Consider the following 22,663-nt stretch of genomic DNA (forward strand, 5'->3'; position numbering starts at 1 on the left):
GAAAAAAAAAGAAAAAGGGAAAAAATGAATACCGCGCTTAGATTGGAAGATATTGTTATATCCAGCGAAGAATAAAGACGACACAGGTTGGTAAATGTTTGGGGCGGTTTATTAATTACAAGGAGTATTACGATGTGTCATGTAAGAGCTCCGAAGAGAGACACACCAAGACTAATGTTAATCAAAAGATAGTCAAGCTTCTGACCAAGTTCAGATCATAGACAAAAGAATGAGTATTCAAAGGGGGACACGTAGCAATATATTGGAATTCGTGAGCAATTTTTTACCTATCTATGTCTTTTCTCAACTTAAAAAAACCCTGGTCAAGAGAGACCACGCATAGACATTTTCAAGAAAATTTGTATTTTTCGCATTTCAGACCATTCGACTTTGTTCCCAAGCAAAATGAGGATTTTTTTTTTTGAGTCGACAATTTCAATACTTCCATTCGAACGCAAAAACTGTTTACCCCCCTAAGATTTGAAGGTATTTCGAAAAAATGATTTATAAAAAAATACGATATATCAAAAAATGGCTTCACCAATTGAGCTGCATCTGAGTTCAGAGTTAGCCTCGACTGTTACCTACTATCTGACAAAAATTCAAATTTCTTTCTTTAGTTAAAAACGAAGACCTCTGGCCAAAAGAAGTCACGCATAGATATTTAAAAAAAATCTATTTTTAAATTTTCGGCCATTCTACATCGTTTCCAAGCGCAATTCGATTATTTGGGGTCGGGATTGAGGAATTACAATACTTCCACTCGAAAAATACGTACAATACTTCCAGTGTTTTCCGCACCCTAGCCTGTTTAATATTGAAACAATTTAGAAATTTTGAGGTGACCCAAACTCTTTTCCCTCAAAATTCTTGAGATGTAGCACCGATAATGCCTAAATGGCTGATGGGAGGTAAAAGCTAGGTCAGCAACTATCAAGCTTACGCTTGGATCGATGGATACTATCAATTATTATAGTAGTTTCGATGGTTTCATACCGCTCAGTATTGTACGCTCTGGAGTACAACAAATGGCTGTTTAATTCTTGTTGAATTTTGGGGTTTTCCCCGAAGACCAAATTCACTCGTTCCCCAACTTTTTCATTTAAGATTAATGAAAATGTTTTACAACTTAATTGTCATCGGAGCTTTTTCCGTGGGACTTTTATTACTGAGTTTTTCCAAAGGGGTTTTTCCGAAAACCCATGTGGTGACCAGACATGGTCAAGATAGAATTTCTCAGTGAAGTTTCAGGGGCTGTGGAATTGATTGCCCTCTCTAAGTAGAGATGAATCGGGGCCTGACTAGCAATTTGGTTTTTAGTCTTGCCTAAGATTTCATAGTGTGTACAGTGTCCTCTTAAGTAGTAGAGTCTGAATAATATAGTAAAGTTTAGTGTTGTAATTATTAACAGTGTGTTCTCAATTATTTTGTTCCTCATATACCAACACTTCTCTTTACTTTAATTGATCAACATGGGCTAGACATAAACTAAAATAAGAATAATGATTGCATTAAAAATATCACTTAATTAGCGTGATAGCAAGGAAACATGATTTGAGATATTAATATAATGACAATTATCTTACTTTTTGTCACTAGGTGAAAATAAAGTCCCGTACACCTGAAATCTCTTAATGACGTGTCCAATAATGCAAAAAAGCTAAAGTACATTGGCGGTTGCCCATTGGTAATTTAACAAAATGATTTAATAGTAACTGTATTTATAAACGGAATGTTGAAATATTGAAAAATAATCAAGTAAATGAACCAATCGATGTTTGGCAAGTCTTGACGACTCTCTGAATTTAATTGTTTATTTTGATGTGACGGAACAAGGAAATAACTGTTCTCCTTTATGTCCTTTGTGACTGATCTAGGTATTACTCTTTTTTAACAATTGAACTCTTAGTTAGTTCCTCGACTGCTCTCGAAGAGACAAGACCTAAAATAAATTGATTACTCTGAAACTGATTTCACTTATTATTTCCCAATCCTGTATCCCATATTCCAAAATGAAAATTGAAAAAGAGCTACAGAACTTTAATTCTTTTTTCGTAATTCCACATTAACATGAAATTTCCCATGAAATTATTCGAAGGGCTGGGCCGCTCTGCTCCGAATCTAGTAGCCATTGTGCAACAACGCGATGAAATTGTTGGCAGCGGTGGATAACGCATGCCTCCTGGTGCGGGCTAAACCTCCCTCTGTGTAAGTGGCTACCCTTCGCCGCAGGTTATGGTAGTGTGTTTGTCTTCTTTGGGCAAGTGACCGTGACCAAGCTGAAGACACAGTCCAACATTTCGTGATGGACTCTCCGATATATTGTGGACAATATTTTGACATTGGCTCGAAGGCACGACCCATTGTAAACGTCACCGGAAAATAAAACCCAACACGTAGACAACCCAATGGACAAAAAGGCCGTCTTTGGGTCAGAGCTCTCACTCTGGACGAACCGAGGGCTAGGGTCACTCTCGAACGATCTCTCGAGTGAACCACATGGGATTATCACCACAGCTAGTTTTATCTCGAGTCTTTCTCTAAAATCTCATATGTTAAAGACCGAATGAAGTTCGTGTCATATAATTAAATAATGGGAGATATTTAATGCTTCCAGATCACTAGTGGGATATATCCAAAAATACGTGTTTATCAAAATAATCCTGAGAATAATTGAAGTGAAATTCGCAGCAATTGAACGAAGACATCCGTGACTAGCACTAGTAATATTGAAACTATTCAAGTGTTAAGTTGACTGTTAACTGGTACGCCTGTGTTTGGATAACAATGGCCAACACATCGACTTCCCGGAAATGACATTACAACGAGGTTTTGCAAAATAAAGGGGGTCAATCGTAACCTGACGACCAGCAAAGCAGATCCTATACTCCAGGTGATCCACCTGGTAGAAGTAGTGGGCATAACAATGCTATACACAATGATGGTACTTCCGTGTCTCGTGAGTTAGATTATGCGAGACGGTTGAGAACCATAGACAATTTGAGAGCAACGGGTTCAAGTACGTCAATTAATTTTGCTCATGAAAAAGTACTACCATTTTTTCATCCACGAAATAAACAACTATTAACAAGTGACTGGCTGAGAAAGGTCGAAATGAATGCGATGATGTACGGTTGGGATGATATGCAAAAAATGTGTTTCGCATAATTAAAGTTAAGTGGCATTGCTAGACTAGATTACGTGGTCAGAATTTAAAAGTATGGTGTTCCGTCAGTTTTCACAGGATAAAAATTTCGGTAAATATTTTAGAGGCTGATAGATTTATGAGTTCAATGGCCGCATCATTAAAAGAATATTGTTACGAGAAAATAAGTTGAATCAATCGTCTGGGGTTCGATATCCCTAAAGATAAATTAGTGCAGCTTGTTATATTTAGGATCAATGATAAAAATATCCGAAACAGTTTACTGGGTTCAACTAGAGTGACAATTGCGGAATTAGGTAGTTGCTTAAGAAATTTCGACTCAAAAAACATGAAAAAAGCAAAGTTTTCAGGAGAAACGAGATCTTTCAGTCAAGATGGGTCGAGAAATAGATATAAACGTGTTGAAAAAGTAATTTGTTTCAGTTGTGGCCAAAAGGGGCATCGAAAAAATAATTGTAAAAATAATAAAGAAAATTACAGTGAATTTAATAGTAGCAAAACTAAACTTCTCAAAATTATGAAAAATCGAGAAATCAATGTAACTATTGTGATCTGACTGGTCATAAGTAAAGCCAGTGTTACAAGAAAAAAAAGGAGGAAGAAGGGAAAAAGAAACGGTGACTCACCCGGGAAGGAAAATCTTTACAATCCCCGGAAAAGACCATTTCGGTGTTAGAAGTGGTTGTAAACCAAACCAAAGTAAATGAACCTATAAAGGAAGGATCTTTTGGGGATATATTGAAACAATGCATTATAGATTTTAGTAGTAAGTGTTCCATTGTAGGTCAAAGTCTAGAAGAAGAATTAGAACCGAAAATAAAAGATACAAAAAAGTTATTGTCAGCCTTCAATCACGCAACTGTAGTACCAATGGGGTATACTAAGACCAAAGTTAGTATAGATAATGTACCATTTCAAATTAAGGTATATGTAGTGCAAGATGATCAAATTTCCAAAGAAATTTTAATAGGGCGAAACGTTTTTTTAGAAAGCCGGGGTTCAGGCCATATGTGATACTGTAAGATTCACTTCCACCTTAAAGAATGATGTTACAGGAAAAAATAATTCAATGGAAGTAAATGTGGTTAATCTGCAAGGCCAAAGAGCGCTAGAAAATGATATTCAGAGTGAACTTTCAAAGGGCGATGAGAAACAAATGCAATTAAAGGAATTATTAAATAAATACCGCGATACTATTGCATAGTCAATGAAACAGTTAGGCACTACGACGGACGGTGAAATGAAAATTCAATTAACATGTGATGTACCTATGCATCATAGGCCTTACCATTTGCGTAAAGCAGATCGCGAAATGGTACATTTAATAATAGCTGAATTACAATAAACTGTTATCATTAGAGAAAGTCAATCACCTTATGCAAGTCCAATGTTATTAGTTAACAAGAAGAATGGTGAGAGTAGAATGGTTGGTGATTATAGAGTCCTCCACAAAATGACAAAGAAAATCAAATATCCTTGGCTACTAATTGATGATCATATTTATCAACTCCGGAATAAGAGTACGTCGTTAGATTTAAAATTCGGTTTTCATCAAATTCCAATGCATCTGGATTCAATGGAGAAAAATGCATTTGTTACTCCTGATCGGCAATGAAAATATTTAAAATTACCTTCCGGGCTCACTAATGCTCTAGCGGTTTCTCAAAAGACAATAAGTCACATCTGTAAAGGTATTGCGACAGTATATATTGATGATACTCTACTGGCAACATCAGCCACCGACGAAATGTTTAAAATTTTAGAAAAAGTAGTGATAATTTTACGAGATAATAGCTTAACGTTAAATAATGGCGTAAGGATCGGGAGTCCCAAAAACAAAGATTTGACAGCAAGAGATTTAAAGCACGAAAATATGTAGTTGGTGAAGTTGTCATGGTAGCAGCTAGTCCTGTAGCGACAGGAGAAAGTAAAATCGAGTTGCGAAATGAAAAGTGCTATTTAAAATCACAGCCGGGTTACTAAATGATCGTTATGAGGTGCATCTCAGAAATTTAAAGAAGGCTGCAAATCGACGGAGTATAGTTGCAATGGACAGCTTGAAACGCTGGGTCACTTTTGATGAAATGCAGTGACTTAAAGACGATATGAAAATTCATAAATTCAGACTGAAAAGTAAGTTGACACAGCTAGTTAACACCGTATTTTTATTTTACATTCTGATATTATTGAAGACGGAGTTGAATATATGGGGTAGTCTGTGCGTCACTAGAAGACTGTGTGACGGTCTGTTCTTCAGAAGAAGACTGTTTGATAGCCTGTTCTTTAGTACAATGGTTAAGACCGTCGCCTCTTCAGTAGAACACTATAAGAACCTGTGCTTCAGTAGAAAACTGTGCGAGAGCCAGTTCTCTAGTAGAGAGCTTCTGGCAATCTGTTCTTCAGTGGAAGCCTGTGATACGCTGCTCCATGTTGGAACAAGACTGATTGTTAAAAGGTCAGAAGTTCAATAATGTACAAAATTATTGATTGATCTTGAGTCGTAGTTAGTGTCCTTGAGACCTGAAAGAGAGATGGTCACGGATGGGATACTAGCGAGGCACAACCATCGAATGTAAAGTGATTTTTATAATCACTGTGGCGCTTCAAGCTCTCGAAATGAAATTTTTTTGCTGAGGTGGTTAGTGAGAAGACTTGGAGCTGATCACCCAAAAGTGGACTCACTAATTAGCAGAGTGGAATAATAAATAATTTCATTGTCCTTTACTAATTCAATTGCAAAATCGAACTATTATAGGAAGGAATAAGTACATCGAGGACGACGTATTGTCAGTATGGCCGAATGTGGGGAATATTTTGACATTGTCACGGACAAGTGTCCTATTATAAACCTCGCCGGGAAACGCCTAACCACTTCGGCCGTTTATGACCTAAACAACCCAACACGTGGAAAAAAGGACCTTGTTGTTGGATCAGAGCTCTCACCCTGGACGAACCGACGGCTAGATTCACACTCGAACGATCTCTCGAGTAAACTCTCGAGTAAACCTCTAGACCTAACTTTTAAGGTTCTTCCAGATCCTCAGACTCAAACGATCATTCTCTACCCCTACTCCAATCAAGTAACAATTACGTGACTATCCCTCAATATCCCTTGAATATACATCAGATTACTTTCGCTGAATGTGTCACTTATTTACAATCTAGTATTAGACGCAACTAGATGTCCTAACAATATTCTGCTGAGACTTCAGACTAGTTAATAAAGTTTTTTTTTCATTTGTTGAAAAAACCGAAAGACGACGAAGTTTGTTGCGTCTCAATTGCGCAAAAATTGATTAACAATCAAATCTGAAGTAGAAACATATCATTATCAAGTACCATTATTCTAAAATAAATTAAAATTTTTTATTCAAGTTGGTTGTTGGTGTCCATACCAACTCCAATTCTTCCCAAAGATAGTGCATTAACAATACAAAGAAAACCTCGGCGTATAGGATATATATTTCCGAATAGCATTCTGTTGATATCGGAGTCCTAGAATTTACAACTCTGGAAATTCAAAATTGAATATGCTATTCCAACGAATATAAAACAAAGTTTTTTCTGGGTATCCATGACTATTTGCTGATCAATGACCATCAACGATATTTCTCGTAAATTCCTCCTTATCGTTGGAGCGGAGGAGACTAGACCGTAGCATTTCCACACGGCAATTGACCTCCGGTTGAACAACCTTGGGGGTTGTGGATCGGACATGCAGTTATACATATTTTATACTCAAGTTTCTAAAAATAGAACGAAGAACGTCAAATTGGTTCACTAACCCAACGAATGAAGTCTTATCCACATCATGGAGAATGTATCATTTTTTTTTATCAATTTGCTGAAATTCCCCACGCCATTTTATAAATCAAATCAAATGAAATTGGAAGTCTCCTTAGTGGGGGGGCTCCGTTTGTACTTGTTCAATTGTACGAATGATGAACAGTAGAGAGAATTTTCAAACGTTGAGAGCACCGGTGTGCAGGGATCCAACTGTCGAGACAAAAAGGTAAGCTGTACATATGGCGCTGGGTCCACATGTACAGCCTAAGGTATGATTTAGGGAGGTATTCTAAAGTGAAAAACAGGGGACAAGGTCCCGCAAGCGCCTCGAGGGCGCGCGGCGGTCACTTTTAGCTTCCCCTCAACTCCTGGTCATCCCCACTCTTCTAAGCTGTTCGGCGCAGAGATTATTTCTTAAAATGCAAAATGATTTTAGAAAGTACGGAAAAATGTAAAAATATTTTTTACAAAGACGAAAATAAAGGGAAAACACAAAAAAAATAAGAATCATTGTTATTTTTTGCTTAATTGACTATCTCTTTCCCCATGATTTTCCCACTCATTCCCGCGAATTAGTGAACTATTTCATAACGAAATATAGAATAATGTATTTTTTTGATTGATTACGAATAATGGGATACTAGTAATATTCAAAATAATGTAAGTAAATTCATTGATTCACCCATAAACCAAAATGTTTTTTCACGAAGGGACCTTGGAGTGTGGGCAGATTTGTTTACAATTCGCGATTACCCATTGGTTTATCCTATGGAGACATGTAGGAATCGATTTACAGATCGTGTGCGAATCGAATCTGTGAAAATGGTGAAATCGTGTTCAATTGGGAACTATAAAAACTCATCGTGGGACAGTTATCGGTTTATGTTTTTCACGTAGAATGTATGAAGTGATGAATAGATTCTTTAAAAAATTACGATTCATTCTTTCCCTATCCATGTTTTTCTTTATAATTTTCCGATTTACATGTCAACCATTTTTTGGGAGAAATTGTAAAAAAAAAAATTGAGTGCCTTCGCCGAGATTCGAACGCTCCACCGCAGAAATTGCCGAGTGGTGGGGACGAAACGCGCATGAGGGGAAGACGGTGTACAGCGCCGCACACGGCTTCCGGAGGTACTTGTCCCCTGTTTTCTTGTCGGCGACATCAAAGCTTGAGAATACCTCCCTAAATCATACCTTATGTTATGTCCTCCCTAGGTAACTAGGAGAATGGTGGCGCCAGGTGAGTAGTATTTAGCGCCAATCTTCGAATGTGGGTTCGTTACCCGCTAAACCTCTAATGAGGACTCCATCGAAGTCTGTTTCTCCAGGTTGAGGGTAATTGAATTGTTGGGTAATTCAATAATAAAACAATTACACAACTGCTTAGAAGAGCACACTAACACTTTATTTGGTAAAAACTAACCGTATTTTGAATCCTCATACAAAAGTTATTCTAATAACTGATCCTAATTTAGCTCTTGAAAAACTAATTGAACAGGCTAACGGAGAGAAGCTGCTAGCAGGATAATTGTATTAATACTAACTTATCTCAACTTAGACTTCTAAGGGTTGGGTCCAGTAACCCCCCACCAGTCCCCAAAAGTGGCGCACGCAAGTCCTCCTCTTGGAAGGTTTTAGATTTCTCCTTGTACAACAAACAATGAACAATGGATCCCACATGTGTCGAAGATGTAACCCAGAAAACCTTTAAAATAAGCAGTGCTCAAATTTCATGACTTGGAACCGTGACCGTTGACTTGCCCTTTTGTCTTCAAGTTTCAGTTTTACAAAGAACGCCCTTTATCCAGAGTTTTGAGGGTAATAAATTAGATTAAAACTCAACAACTTGAGATTTATGTTTTTCGTCCAACGGTTTTTCTCACGACAGTCAATTTATTCATCCCCTGTTCATTGTTTGTCCTTATGGTTTTATTTTAAATGTTATTATAAAATTTTCCAACGGCATTAAAATTTTATCCTAAAACAATAATTCAAAAAACTCGCGGATTAAAATGGCCGATAAATAGTGCCATCTATAATATTCAAGCCCAGGACATCACACTTAGTACAGCCTAGCTTTTTGTCTCGACAGTTGAATCCCTGCACAGTGGTGCTCTCACCGTTTAAAAATTCTCTGTACAGTTGATCATTTGTACAGTTGAACAAGTACAAACGGAGCCTCCCCCCCGGTAGTGAGTAAGTAGAGTTCCTATGGCGGGGAGGCTCCGTTCGTACTTGTTCAACTGCACGAATGGTCAACTGTACACAGAATTTTCAGACGGTAAGAACACCACTGTGCAGGGATTCAACTGTCGAGAGAAAAAACGAGGCATAGCTAACGGACACATAGATAGAAGGTAATTAACGAATTTTGAGATGAAACTAATCTCAATCATTTGGGAATAGTTTAGGATAGTTTAGGAATACATTCGCATAGTTTAGGAACTAATAGTTTATTTATAATTAATGACTCTTTTATTGGCGTATAGTTAGCAGGTGGAGCAGATGATAAGTTCGAATCTTAATCGGACTTGCATAGATCGATGTAACATAATTTGGGAAGTCTAAAAAACATTAATTCAGAGTTTAGGAATTAACTGTTATTATTTAATTAATGGTTTTCTAATTGTGACTGGGGGGCAGGCTGCGCATGCGCATACGCCCTTGTGGCCGAGGGTAGACAGGGTACCCTTTAGCCTCCTGCTGGTGGTGCGGCGGCATGTTTTGGGGGTAATTTTGAACCGAAAAGTCCTTTTCCACTTTTCGCTCGGACGCACCCCTATCGAGATATTGGGGTGAAAAGCACGGCCAATGGGGCGCGAGAGAGAGGGGGAAAGATATTTCTCTCTCACTCGTTGGCAATGTGGTGCTCTTGACCATTTCTACAGTTGAACAAGTACGAACTGAGCCCCCCTGATCAAGTATGAACGGAGCGCCCCACCCCCCCTATGGCCGCCGCTGTTATGTCCTCTCCAGGTAACTAGCAGAACGGTGGCGCCAGGTGAGTAATTTTAGCGCCAATCTTCGAATGTGGGTTCGTTAGCCGCTAAACCTCTTATAAGGGCTCCATTGAAGATAGTAGACGGATTCAAGGTTATATAAATAATAAATTAATTACACACAAGTGCTTAAGAGAGCACATTAACACTTTTATTTGAATTTGTTTAAGTTCAGCACTTAATTACACTTTATACTTGTTATGAATTAATTTATCTACTCGAAGAGAGAAGCTGCAAGCAGAGGGCTTGTGGAAGATGAACTGAACTGACTTAATTTTACTTCGAAGGGTTGGGCCCATCAACCCCCACTCATTAAAGTTCCGCACGCAAAACTAGGCCCTCCGAAAAGGGAAAAGTTTACCCCACAAGAGAAAAGGGGAACAAAAAAGAGGCGGAGGGGCATGCGACGTGTCACGTATCCTCTATGTTAGGAATCTAAGTCAGCCTGGCGAATACAATGAACAATGTGTTTCCACACGTACTGTACATATGCAGTGGAAAACTTTTAAGATAAACAGAAAGTAATATTTTGCGACCTGAGACTGCGACTTTAAAATAAACTCGACCCTCTAAATTTTTCTATAATAAATGTGTTTATTTGACGTGAATTTCAACTTGACATTTAGATTGAATTATTTTCTTCACACTCGAGAAATGTTTTTGTTCCCTTTGTCCATTGTGTGGTGGAATTATCGTTTCCAATAAATCAAATTTAATTACGCAATTTGAATCTCGCGGTGATTTATGCAACACACGCGCCCCCTGACCGCTCGAGATGTCAGGACATCTGTTGTGTACAACCCTAAACTCTTTAGTAACTTCCTAGTAACTCCCTAGTGGCGCTCTGGTCCCACAGTGAGAACTAAGGTATGATTTAGGGAGGTATTCTGAAGCTTTGATGTCGCCGACAAGAAAACAGGGGACAAGTACCTCCGGAAGCCGCACGCGGCGCTGTACACCGTCTCCCCCTCATGCGCGTTTCGTCCCCACCACTCGGCAATTTCGGCGGTGGAGCGTTCGAATCTCGGCGAAGGCACTCAATTTTTTTTTTTTTACAATTTCTCCCAACAAAAGGTTGGCATGGAAATCAGAAAATTAGGATGGAAAACATGGATAAAGAAAGGATAAATGGTGATTTTTTAAAGAATCTATTTATTCATTGATACATTCTCGCTCACGATTTTCCATTTTCGCACAAATAAAATATTTACAGGGAGACTCTTTCCACGTCACCCAAGAGGTAGAGTCATCGACGCGTTTTATTTAAAGTGGTATCCCCCGTAGGCCTAATCCACTAAGTCGAGGGATGGACAATCGTTATGATTTGCAAACCTGGAAGCGTAAAGAAATAAATAACGTGAGAAACATGTAAGTCCCATCACCTACTGTCTTCTCAACTTACCAATAACCATTGCATCAGAATAAAAAACATATTCAAGATTGTAGAACACAATCGTCGAGAGCTGGAAGACCCAATCGAGCTCCGGGAACCCATCCTAGTGATTATTGTGGTCCTTGAATAGGTGAGTCTTAGCTGAAACAGTGTATCGTTCATTAGATATGTCGAGAAATGAGCCAAGTTGAAAGTTTCCACCTATTTTTAAACTCATGATCATGCGTTTGACCAATTTCAAACTCATGATCATAAATTTAAAATTGGTAAAAAGGTTCAACTTGTTCCAAAGGCATACATTAGTGTACATATTTATCATATTCAACTTCCCTTTGATGAATGCATCTTCTGAGAATTGTTTGCCGAGTGCTTGATAGTCCTTCACGTTGGAGAATTTTTCCGTTTCCCAGCACACTGTGCAGAAGTTCTCATGAAACCGCTTCTAGATGCGTATTCCACCACGACTTCCGGTTGAGACATGTTCAACGCCAAAACGTGCACACGCAAGTCCAGGAATTTGTGAATGCACATTTTGACTAAATCGTGCTTTGAACAGAAACAAAGGGATAGCTCAGGTGGAATCTGCTCATTGATCGCTGTCGCGAGGCATTCCAACACATTTGGTGTCTGCAGAACTCTCGCCCCGGCACTCTGCATTAAACTCTCTGAAATCAACGTGATTTCATGGAGTTGGCCCGTTGGGTGAATTAAGCCTCCTCTGCTGATCTCTTCTGTCCACTGATACGGGAGAGAAGTGTCGATACCAGGCGCAACGAGTGCGGTATTACACTCTTCACAGGATCCGTGGAGCTTGCGCGCAATCCAACCCGCCAGGAAGTAGACACCATACTGTTGAGTTGTTGATAACTGACACGCTTCTAATGCGAGATTTGTCATTGCGCCATTTTCCTCTTCTACCAGCTTGCTCTCTCTATTACGTCCCCTGAGACAGTCGACGTAATAAGCTTCATCGTCATCTGCGTACGAAGAGTTCTTGCTGACCTTCAAAAACATAGCCACTGCTAGAAGTCGGAATTTGTGACGCAAACGAACTGGACGAGGGTGCATGTCACCAGCTCTGGCTTGAGAAAACAGATTCTCGCAGGGACTCGAACCGAACCGACTCGGAAGGAAGTATTCCATTTTCCCGGTGAGCACGTATTGTTCGTGGAACTGCAACGTAGCTAGAGTCGACATCTCTATGCCACGTTGAATTGGTTTCCGTTGAGGAGGCTTGCTGAATGTCAAAGCCTTCACTAGCTCCACAAACTCCGTCAGCTTCTTCCTCCTATCGCTACTCCTGGTGTCGTTCCCGAGGGCTTCACTCTTATGTCTCCCAGACATAATGGAGTACCATTCATGGACTTGAAGAATGAACCACCCTGTGGTTTCCGCTGCTGGAGGAACCGTTGATTCTGCGTTCTTTGCCAAGAGAGTTAAAGCTTTCCCAACCTCTGTAGAGAAAACCTCACGGGCAAGCCTGACATTCATTTTGTTGAATTTGCCAGGCTGCAAATGTTCCACCTTCAATTTGTAGGCGACTGTAATTCCCCCACGTCCATAATTATTTGCCTCGACCAGTGACGCAACATGCTGCATGGAAATGATCATCCCAGGCAGATTGTTGGCGAGTTTTATCTCAGCGGGGATGTAAAAATCCGTCCTCTCCAGTTGACACCACATATTTTTTAGGAGATGCTCACGATCTGGAGCCATCCATAGTCGTTCTCCTTCCTGGAGAGGATGAGGGCAAGACGGGATGCATTGGCTTTGAATGCAATGAACACCTTGAGAATTCCACAATGCTTGATTGCCAGGTCCTGAATCTGATGACAAGCATACAACATGGAGTCCGGCATCAGCAAGCAGTTGAATGATCTGCATCAGATAACTCCACAGTTTCTTAGCATCAATAGATGCACCTGTTAGTGCATAGGAAACTGGCTGCTTCCAGTGTGAAGAAACTCCACGAGCCACGACTGCCAGAGCATGGGAAGCTTGTGTAGCCGCTTCCGTTTCATCTCGAGCAAGTTCTGGAGTCACTAAACCGATGAATTTTTTTAATCCACGGTCGTATTCCACTGCCGGATGGATCGCCATTTCGTCGAAGCTCAAGACACAGAGACGAGCATTGGGAGTTTCATCCTGAGCCACTTTCTCTCCAAGCCATTCGATAATGTCAGGTGTCACGCCAGGCTCAAAAGTAAAGTGAGAAATCCTCTGGAAGATCGTCGTATATGCGGGTAATGGGAAATGTTCCTCCTCCCGCAAATATTTATATCCAGCAACACGAACTTGACATAATATTCGGACTGCTTTCCGGATGGTTTCTTCAGACCAACGTCGGGTGTTCGAGGTCGGACCGTCGCATTGCATGAAATGAATTTGGTCATCATTGAGAAACTTCTTCAGATTAGTCCTCAAAGTCTCCAGTTTCTGTTTAGCATCCCGGGCCTACGCGCAAAAAGGGTCGCTTAGAATATGAATCGCACAGGGGAATATTTTCGCTCATAAAATGACCAACACCTTATGGAATTGACTTTAAAATTATCACAACTCCCATTTAGCCCCGATGACTTCAGCCTCTCGCCTCACGACTCTATCAATCCACCCTGGAAACCCTCTTTTTTCTTTCAATTCCTGAATAAAAATAATATCAATTGAAATTACCTTTCTTTCTGCTGCTGCGAGCTTTCTCTTTGTTGCCACATTGTCTCTTTTCAATTCTTCAATATTGGCTCTTAAAGCAGTAATTATATCGCAATTATCTGGTGGAGTCATACATTGAAGGCGTTCAAGATTACGATGATCGTCGATCATCCCCTCATCCTGATCAACAATGCCAGAGAAGGCTGAGAGACAAGCTTCCATCGAAGTCTCCTCAGGACTGCCCGCTAGAGTTGTGAGTCCTGAAAACAATACGATGATTATCAAAAGCGATAAATGCATTGTTGAAAAACATTAAATTATTATCTGTAAATGCAAAATGGCTTTTAAAAAAATATTTCAAAATTGTTGACCAACTTAATGAATCTTCCATAAAAACCCCTGGTGAAACAGAGTCCATTAGAATATTGAAAACCCATTGGCTGATAGACATGATCATTGGGGATTTTTTTTTGTTATTTAATTTTTTAATGAAACTCACTTCCCAATCTATCAATCCACAAATTGTCAACTATCCCACTTATCTCTTCCTTAGTCAAAAAATGAAAAAAATTAATAATGGAACTTTCTTAATGGTGGTCCATTTTAGTCCAGAGGTCCACATTACCTTAGAATTCCTTGATCATTGTTCTTATTGATTTTAAATTACTTACGTTGCCTTTTTGGTGGACGTCTTATGAATATATCTGGCACAGCATCCTTCTTCAGCATCTCCTTATCGCCCTTCCTTTCCCATTGATCGTTGCCAAAGTGTCCCTATGATTAATCGATTGTTAAACAAAATATATTTATTGGCGAACGAGATAATAAAAAAAAATTGTTGCTTCTGCACCTCGCACAACTGACATTCCACTGTGGATGCTTGATCACTTGGCAACAAATCACCACAATTTTCCAGCCATTTCCTTCGTCTATCGGTTTTTTTTTCAGATGGAAGAGAGAAAAACCGATAACTGTCCCTCGATGAATTTTTACAATTCACAATTGCACAAGATTTCACCATTTTCACAAAATTTAATTCGCACACGATGTGTAAATCGATTCCTACAGGTCTCGATAGAGTAAAACAATGGGCGATCGCGAATCATAAACAAATCTCCCTCCCCTCTCCAACGCCCCGTCGTGAAAAAACATTTTGATTTGTAGGTGAATCAATAAATTTACTTCCGTTATTTTGAATATTACTAGCATCCCATTATTCCTAATCAATAGAAAAATAGATTATTCTATAATTCATTATCAAATAGTTCAGTAATTCGCGGGAATGAGTGGGAAAATCCTGGGGAAAGGGATACTAAATTAAACAAAAACTAATATGATTCTTATTATTTGTGTTTTTCCTTTATTTTCTTCTTTTTAAAAAATTTTTTTACATTCATTTTTTAAAATTATTTTGCATTTTAAAAAATAATCGCAGCAGCGCCGAACAGCTTAGAAGAGTGGGGATGACCAGGAGTTGAGGGGAAGGTAAAAGTGACCGCCGCGCGCCCTCGTGGCGCTTGCGGGACCTTGTCCCCTGTTTTTCACTTTGGAATACCTCCCTAAATCATACCTTAAGTGAGAACGAGAACTACAGTTAGCAATCCAGTACAAGTTAACAAATTAAGTAATATTATAAATAGTAACATTAGAAAACCCTGTAGAAATAACATAATTATTAAGTGGGAGAAACCCTGGCAATTACTCTCAATGACCAGGCGCACATTCCCGAAACATCCCTCAACAATACTTTAATCCCATAATAAATCGATTCGTTTTATCTTAAATTTTTCCAGACACTTTGAAATATCCCAACTCCACCATAAACCCATTTCGTTTATCTCCACCTCTTCCGGACATCTTGAAATCCCAAATCCCATCATAAAACAACAGTTTTATTTTCGAAGCTCCAAAATATTTGTGCCATAAATGTAAAAGTGCCTCGCGTTCATTTCTTTAATTGTTCAAACACGTGGGCGGTCAACTCAAGACCCTACAAAACTGTTTCCATAAAACAAGTCTAAATCCCTTGGGAAAACCCCCTTCCCCTTTATTTCTTTTCCTCAAGTGCTCGAACCTTTCGACCCCTCTCATTCTCCTTCAGGTTCACTTCTTCCCCTCGCGAATTACCTCTCTTCCACTTCTCTCACCTAGGCCCAGCGTCTCCGATGACGTAGACTGGGTAGGGGTCGTAGGGGTTGGGCCTGAAGAGGAACAGTTGAGGGCGTGCGACCCCCTCCACCCACGCGTCATTACCTGATTGGCTCTCTGCCTTAGTTTAGGGGTGTAACCTAGTCTTAAGCGAATTTTGGATACTAGCATTAGAGAAAAACTTATTGTAAGACAGCTCGTTCACTTGTCTCCGATCCTTCAAAGAGAACGCGATTAATTGTAAAAGTTAAACATTTAGTAAAGAATCGACTATTAACTGAATATAGTCTTTCGATCATTTTTCGTCTTTCCCGCTTCCTGCGAGCAGAGTGGTTTAGCACTCCACGGGCAAATTACCTGCCCCCTTTCGGAATAAAAACTACTACCCAAAAGGCGCAATACAACAGTGGTGACAGCGGTGGGATAATTCAAAAAAAAAATTAATTACATCAACAATTTTTTCGTCGGCTCGCAGAGTTAGTTTTGATCGGTAAGTGTAGTTTCGGACTGGTGAAATTCTAAAAAACATTTCAGAATAAGCAAGAACGAAACAGTGCAGTGAATTAATAAAATTAATCGTTTCTTATTAATGGAACAATCGAAGTGAAAGTGATTGCATTGTATGTGTGACCCCTGATTCTAGTGTTAGCAAACATTAAAAACATTATCTTTACAAAATATAATTTTTGTTAAACGCGCTCTTCTCTCATCCCGGTTGTTTGAACACGGTTTTCCCGCGGATGCGTTGGGTAAATACCAGGGAAGAGTGATTTTGATGTGCCTGTAAAGCAAATGCCATCAAATCACCGGCGCCAGGGGTCAAAGTGAACAAGAAATAAAATACGAGGACCAGAAAAAAAAACTGAACGACACAATAAGAGCCGTTGGGAAACTCCCGAAAGGTTTGGAGAGAGAGAGGACTCCAACGCAGAGATAACCGAGAGACGCAGCGGCCAACTCCAAGGGAACTCCAGGACCAGAAAGCTGACCGAAGCCACGAGTACATCATAGCGAAACACATATCCAAAATTCGTAAATACCTCTAAGTTAAAATATTTTTTCATTAATTTTAATAATAGTAATTGAAGAAATAAAAATGCCGCCTATAACTAGACGTGGTAGGAGAGGTAGGCCAAGTAGCACAAAATCAAATAGCACGAGTGGTAGTAATTCTCCCCTTGTCCGCGATCCTTCTCCCGCATTAACAGGAATATCGGTTGGAACTCAAACGCAGGAAATAAACTCGAACGTAGTTGTAAATTCTTCAGCTCAAATTACTCCTTTTCGCGAACACTCAATTAACGATAATTCTTCTTTGCATTCTGCCGCGGATTCTATGATTCCCCTGATAGTACAAGAACAAACTTTGACCGCAGTTACTGACGCCCCTTCATACTTGTCGCTGAAACTTGCCGCCGATTTAGTCCCCAAATTTGATGGAAAATCGTGTACACTCACAAAATTTGTTCGACAATGCGAACTCGCGAGAAATAGTGTCCGTCCTGCTAATCGGGGAAATCTATTATCCCTTATAAAAAACAAGATCGAGGGTCACGCGGAGCAACTCATTACTAATCGGGGTAAACCGACTAATCTCGAAGGCTTAATTAAAACGTTGAAGAGTGCATTTGCGCGTAATTTCAATATTGATCGTGTCCAAGACGAATTAAAAAATGTACGTGAGGGAGACAACGAAGAGGCTGAATTCTTTGTAGCGCGTGTTAGCGAAATCTTGAATCGGGGAAAAGAGGCCGCTAAAGAAAAATTTGATGAACATCAAGTTGTTGGGGTAGATTCAATGTTAAATAGGGCTGCAATTAGAGGGTTCACACGCGGACTGCGCAATGTTTCTCATGGGACAGTAATTACGGACCGAAATCCAGAATCCCTCGATGACGCTATTGACAGCGCGGCCCATCTTGAACGCGAAATGGGAGGTGACCGGGGTGCACCTATCAAACCATCTATTCGCGAAGCGCGGACATTTACGATTCATAATGACGAAAACTCGTATCATGGCCCCTATTCACACAATACGCACACATTCTCTAATCCTCGTCATCCTCAGACATTCTCCAAACCTCACGGTACACCGGCATTTTCAAACACCCGTGACTCTCAAAGATTTAATGATTACCGTGTTTGTTACAATTGTCAACAACAAGGCCATATAGCGATTAGGTGTCCCCAGCGAGCGAAGGCCAAGTGCGAATGGTGTCAGAAGCCGGGTCACGATGAAAGCGTATGTAGGTCTAAATTGGGGGGAAGACCGCGTTTCAATCCTCACTATAACCCCTATAGTAGACCAGAACAGACCGCTCCTTTAAACTCCAAAGGGGACCCGCGCCCAGGCACGAGCCAGGTAAAACCCCTTATTGCCCACGCCAATACCACCGTTTCTGCTGCACATCCCGAATAACAGATCCCTCCGAATTACCCGTTGTTAGCCTTGAAAGTGTGTATTTCAATGACGGTCGCGCTTATCTTTTAATTGATACAGGCTCTCAGTTAAATTTAATAAAAAGGAGCGCTTCAGGCACTTTATTAAATATCAATTGTTCCATTGTTTACGGCCTTACCGGGATTGGTTCAGGGATGATTAATACACTCGGTGAAATCACTTTGACAATTAACAATTTGCATACCCAATTTCAAGTCGTTTCTGATGATTTCCCAATTGATCAAGCCGGTATTCTCGGAATTTCATTTCTCAATAAACATAAAGCCAACTTAAAATTTGGCGATGAAATCCCCGGACGTTTACAATGAGGAAATAACTCCGTTGCCTTTTCTCCACACGCAACATTCCGCTTGCCTCCTCGTTCAAAAACCCTTATCACGATACCAATTAAAAACAAAGAGAAATAAATGGGATATATCGCAAGTATTGACGCTGGTCCCGGAATATTTTTAGGAGAATCTTTAGTTTCAGTTAAAAACGGTACTGCTAAAGTGTTTATGATAAACAGTAATATTACCCCTGTAAGCGTCACTCTTCCTCCCATTGAGCTAGAAGATTTTCAAGTAATTCCACCTGCTCCTCGCTCAGCCCGAACCGCGAATCCTGAATCAGAAAAACCTAAAGCTAACGCTGCTAGATTCGTCAAGTTAACCGAGAGTCTTAAATTAAATAATTTAAACGATGCGGAAAAAACAAGCATTCTGGCCGATATTCAATTGTTCCCTTATCAGTTTACCTTGCCGGGAGGTAAATTGGGGTCCACAAACGCGGCTCAACATAAAATAATCACAACAGACGAAGTACCAATAAACACAAAATAGTATCGATTCCCTCAGATTCACAAACAAGAAATTCAAAACCAGGTAAACGACCTTTTAGAAAAAGATATAATAAAACCCTCCAATTCTCCTTACAACTCCCCTGTTTGGATTGTGCCTAAAAAAGCCGATTCCTCCGGGCAAGCGCGATGGCGAATGGTTATAGATTAGCGCGGGCTCAATGAGAAAACGGTTAGCGACTCGTATCCGCTTCCTAACATCACCGACATTTTAGATCAATTGGGGGGGGGGCAAAGTATTTCTCGACACTCGACCTGGCTTCAGGATTTCACCAGGTCCCCATGGCTCCAGAAGCCCAGGCAAAAACCGCTTTTTCCACACCTCATGGTCATTATGAGTTCCGGAAAATGCCCTTCGGTCTGAAAAACGCCCCCGCGACGTTTCAAAGGCTCATGGACCAAGTCCTTTCGGGGTTATAAGGGATTGAACTGTTCGTGTATATGGATGACATAGTCATATACGCCAGCTCTCTCGAAGAACACTCGAAAAAGCTGAGAACGTTGTTGGGACGGTTACAGAGCGCAGGTCTGACTCTTCAACCGGACAAATGTCATTTCCTTGACCATGAAGTGGCATATCTCGGGCACGTAATTACAAAGGACGGTGTTAAACCCGATCCTATAAAAACTAAAGCCGTGAGAGAATTCCCAGTACCTAAGACCAAAAAACTAATTAAACAGTTTCTCGGGTTGATTGGTTACTATCGTAGATTCATTCCTGATTTCGCAAAAATTGCAAAACCACTAACCCACTTGACTAAACTGACCACCCCATTCTTCTGGACTACACCGGCTCAATCCTCTTTTGAAACCCTCAGAGATATCATATGTTCACAACCCCTCCTGCAGTACCCCAACTTTTCACAACCTTTCCTCGTTACTACAGATGCCTCCAATTACGCCATTGGGGCTGTACTCAGCCAGGGCACTATTGGAAAAGATCTTCCAATTGCGTACGCTTCTAGAACCCCCAGTGATATAGAATTTAATTATTCTACTACTGAGAAGGAGTTATTAGCCATTTTATTCGCAGTAGAACACTTCCGTCCTTATCTCTATGGCAATCGTTTCACTCTTATCACAGATCACCGCCCCCTCGTTTGGTTACACAATGCTAAAGACCCCACTTCTAAACTGATGAGGTGGCGAATGAGATTAAACGAGTATGATTACTCTATTGTGTACAAACCAGGAAAAATAAATTCTAACGCAGATGCTCTTTCTCGGAACCCCATAGATCCTGACCTACCCCTTGCTATGATTTCCACCACTCAATTAATAAATGAATCTAATCTAAAAAAAATCTTATGTCTAAGGAATTTAAAAAGGGTGCCCGTCTACGTTGACAAAACACCAGTTCTAAATTCACAAATAGACAAGGATAAACGAGCCCGATTTAATGACTATTCAAATGAAATGATGATCGGTACTGTTTTCCTGGCGCGCGGGAAAGCAGTACATGATAGAGTTAATGAGGTCATAGACAGAGAACTTAAAGGTAACGAGAATGACTCGAATATGACAAATAGATCAATAGAAATTACAGACGAGACGCCTTTGAGTCCCACGAGACTGAACTCAGGACCGAAGGAACCACATCCCCAAGCGTGTAGTACCCATAGGACTAAAAAACACCAGGGAAGTGTAGCACCCTCGGGTTCCGAAGGAGACCTGTCTCCCGGATACGAGGAAGGGGGATCGTACAAATCCGTAGAGAAAGGAAACACACACACCCTTCGCGGACACATACCGAGTGACCCCCGTGATAAGCTTGAAACAGCCACGGGGTGGCGGTCATGGTCCCAAGGGTTGTTCAAATTGGTAAAAGGCGTCACCGGTGTAGTGTCTACCCTAGTCGTTAGTGGGAGTATGCCGAGAACCAAGGCACCCGCGGACCAGGAAAGTGCCTGCAGCCGATACCCAGGTGAAAGAAAAAGATTAACAGAGAATGATGAAACAAAAAAATGTGTGCGCCTCCCCATAGGTATGACCTCTACAATGATAGATTCTGACGATGACAACCGTAAAAATGGAAATAGACAAGTAAAGTCAATGAAAATATTAACGATAGACGTTCTGCCTCCTGTTCCCAACATCCAATACAGTAAAGACCATTTGTACCTCTGTAAAGAGCATCTTGCACATTTCATTCCCCTTGATTGTAATATTAAATCGGACGTTGGCCTTGGGCTCTTGACACGAGGAAAATTTTCAATTGAACAACTCAAGACATGTCAATTCAACCTCGGAAACACTCTGACCTTCCCCAATGACCCTCAATATACTTTCCATCTTATCGTTAAATCTACTTCTGATGATGAAACTAGCATCCCCCACTTGAAATCTGTTTTAGAATCACTAAAACATCTCATGGAAAACCTGAAAATTAAAACTGTTTGCATCCCTAAAACTAACACTGATTTAACCCCTATCGATTGGTCAACTGTAGCAAACCTTCTAAAAGAGGTCTTCTCTGATCCGAAATATACTATAATCATTTGCACCAGCGAAGTCAAAACCCCTCCAAATACCGAACGAAATGCGATAATTGAGGAATATCACGAATCTGTTGTTGGAGGCCATCAGGGCTTCCACAAATTATATAACCGTTTGCGTGAAGATTTTTACTGGCCTAAAATGCGAGAACACATTGCTGATTTTCTTCGCAGCTGCCCTACGTGTCAAAGATTTAAAATCCGCTCCGCTAAAACACACCAACCGATGAAAATAACCGATACCCCCAAGACCGCTTTCGAAAAAGTTCAAATGGATATAGTAGGACCGCTCCCAGTAACCACGAAAGGTAATAAATATTTACTAACGATACAAGATAATTTGACGATTATTCTCTTGCCATTCCCTTACACAGTACAGGCGCACCTGTTGTAGCCGTTGCCTTTGCCGAGCATTTTATCTGTCAATTCGGGTGTCCGCGAACTATTCAAACCGATCAGGGATCAAACTTTATGAGTAATGTAATGAAAACATTTTGTAAAATTTTCAAAATTCAAAAAATATCCTCCACTACGTATCGTCCGCAATCGCAAGGTTCTATCGAACGAGCTCATCGGGTTTTTGTAGACTATCTCAAACAATATTGCACTAAAAACGACTGGGACGATTGGATCAGATTTGGAATGTTCTCCTACAATACTTCTGTCCATGAAAGTACTAAATTCACCCCCCACCAACTCGGTTTCGGTGTCAAAGCAGTGATACC

General features: G+C 40.3%; 1 long non-coding RNA gene across 1 annotated transcript in view; it reads left to right on the plus strand.

The window, feature by feature from the left end:
• Positions 1 to 2,198: 2,198 nt before the first annotated feature.
• LOC135166585 (uncharacterized) overlaps positions 2,199 to 22,663 on the plus strand; it is a 120,201-nt gene continuing 99,736 nt past the window's right edge. The window contains exon 1 of the long non-coding RNA XR_010299711.1: positions 2,199 to 3,257. This is a non-coding gene — a long non-coding RNA (uncharacterized LOC135166585). The remainder of the gene's footprint in view (positions 3,258 to 22,663) is intronic.

The sequence above is a fragment of the Diachasmimorpha longicaudata genome, chromosome 10, assembly GCF_034640455.1.
Source record: "Diachasmimorpha longicaudata isolate KC_UGA_2023 chromosome 10, iyDiaLong2, whole genome shotgun sequence".
Taxonomy (NCBI): domain Eukaryota; kingdom Metazoa; phylum Arthropoda; class Insecta; order Hymenoptera; family Braconidae; genus Diachasmimorpha; species Diachasmimorpha longicaudata.